The sequence below is a fragment of the Nylanderia fulva genome, unplaced genomic scaffold, assembly GCF_048542155.1.
Source record: "Nylanderia fulva isolate GAGA-0341 unplaced genomic scaffold, ASM4854215v1 Scaffold749, whole genome shotgun sequence".
NCBI classification, from domain to species: Eukaryota; Metazoa; Arthropoda; class Insecta; order Hymenoptera; family Formicidae; genus Nylanderia; species Nylanderia fulva.
The window spans coordinates 11,551-14,050 of NW_028190861.1; the positions used below are offsets into that span (position 1 = coordinate 11,551).

Here is a 2,500-nt window from a genome sequence, read left to right on the forward strand (position 1 = left end):
AAATAACGGATTTGACAGAATTTTTGTTGTTTTTGATATAACGACGGAACGTCCGTCGTGCGCTCACTTGACCTAACGTATTAGTCAGACAGAGCATCGCGCTCGTCTGTTTCTACGACATTCGGAGTCGAGTACACTTCGAGTCACACTCGGTGTGTTGGCATTCGTCATGGCCACACACATCACGACAGACGTCGATCGGCGTTTAGGCGCGAACCGGTGTTAACCTATACCCGCGCAACCTGTTTGCAGCACCCACGACTTCGTGCGACGGCGCCCCTCCCCTTTTCGCGGGCAGCGGTTACATACGTGCCGAAACACACTTTGCGCAGACCGGCGAGTAGCTTTGCGACGTAGAGGACCGCCCCTGATATTGATTATAATATATATATAACTGCAGAGAAGATCGTATTGGTTATTTCCGACAATCTGACAACTGTATCGTCCGATGTTTTTCTTCAATAACGTTCCGCCCCGCTCTCGAGGTCGGTCGTCCCTTTTCATTGATCTCCCTGCTGTACAAAACACACAACTCTAATCTTGTGCCGAGCCTTCCGTGGCGGGAGGCTGCGGTCCGCCGCCGTCCCTCAGACGCGTCGCGGACATGCTGATCGAAGACCACACGAGTTATGCCTCTCTTCTCTCTCTCGTCCGAGAAAGAGACCACGAGGGTGAACAAAGCGCGTTTCTTCGCGAACGCAAAAATTTCAGACAACGATTACCCTGAACGGTGGACACTGGCTCGTGGGTCTATGAAAAACGCCAAGCTATTGCGCGTCAAGCCTTGAACTGCATGACACATGAACGATTCGAAATTTCTAACGCCCATTGCGGCCCCCGGCTACCATTTCCCGGACCAGCCCTATTGAGGGTCTTGTTTATTACCCCCTAATGATTGCGCCCAAAAGCGCGCACGGCCACGACCGGGCGACCAGATGAAATGGCGCGCGCGTCGCTCTGTCCCTGTGGCAACTCTTTACATTGGCTTACGACGATCTTGTTTACGGTTCGCCCTAGATTTGTCCGTTCCGCGCCGACCGGCCGCGGTGCAATCCTGCTTCCCGTCTGAAATGACCACAACCTAAATCATAATAAAATGAGGATTAAATCTCGCAATCCGTTTACAACTTTTGGCTAACTACTGCGCCCAGAGAATGCTGCGCCAATTAAGAGGGACCGTGTTTGGTTATCCAAGTCGTGTTTGTACGCGAGTCCGAGGAGAAAATGGGATAGAGTAATAGCGCGTCGCGACGGGAGGCAACAAACGTCCAAAAGTCAGGACGTTGAATGTCGACCTCTTTCCCTAAGCGGACCGTGCGTCTGTGATCTCCCGCAAATGGTAGCGCTGTGTCCTCAACCTCACCCGTCTCTCCTCTCCGTACATCACACAGACTGACCGGACTGCTCTCGCACTCTGTGCCGCGTCTCTCGGTGCGATAGCGCGCTCGCGCGTCTTATGCCGAGGCGCCCTTGCCCGCACACATAACGGTATTACGGAGAAATATACGGCGCGTCGTCGTCCGGCGGAGAGAGCATTCGTAATCCTTTACCTCTTTACGGAGAAGGGTTTTGAATCGCGAGCCGACCGCGTGTCCGAGTCCACGAAATTTTCGTAAAGCGAAAAAAGGGGACCGGCGCGCCGCGTCGTGTACTCGTCGAATCGATTCCGCCCGAATTTCGTATATGAAAGAGAAGGGAGAGCCGAGAATCTCGAACCCCGCGATATATCGTCTCCATTACCACCAACGAGTGTGTGTGCGGTTAGCGCCCCGGCGATTTGCCTTCTCGCGTATTTCGTGTGCTGCCGCTGCTGCTCTCTCGTTCGACGCTCACTCTCTCTCCCTCTTATAATATATATTATAGAGGAGAGACGACGATGAGCGACGCGGAGGAGGCAAACGGCTACGAAAACTCACTATGCGACGACCTCAGAGCAGGCGAGATTACCCGCTGAATTTAAGCATATTATTAAGCGGAGGAAAAGAAACTAACCAGGATTTCCTTAGTAGCGGCAAGCGAACAGGAAAGAGCCCAGCACAGAATCCCGCGGTTCCGCCGCAGGGAAATGTGGTGTTTGGGAGGATCCGCTTATCCCGAGGTGCCGCGTCGCGTCCAAGTCCATCTTGAATGGGGCCACTTACCCGTAGAGGGTGCCAGGCCCGTAGCGACCGGTGCGCGCCTCGGGAGGATCTCTCCTTAGAGTCGGGTTGCTTGAGAGTGCAGCTCTAAGTGAGTGGTAAACTCCATCTAAGGCTAAATACGACCACGAGACCGATAGCGAACAAGTACCGTGAGGGAAAGTTGAAAAGAACTTTGAAGAGAGAGTTCAAGAGTACGTGAAACCGTTCAGGGGTAAACCTAAGAAACCCAAAAGATCGAACGGGGAGATTCATCGTCAGCGGCGCTGGCTTCGCGTCGGTCGGCGATGTCCCGCGGAGTCCTTGTGGCTTGCGCGCGGGCACGCTACCGTGCGCCGATGTCCGGCGCTCGTCGTCGTGCA

General features: G+C 54.0%; 1 pseudogene; it reads left to right on the forward strand.

Moving 5' to 3' along the window:
- The first annotated feature begins 1,923 nt into the window (after window positions 1-1,923).
- Window positions 1,924-2,500, forward strand: part of LOC146720195 (large subunit ribosomal RNA) — a 4,832-nt pseudogene continuing 4,255 nt past the window's right edge.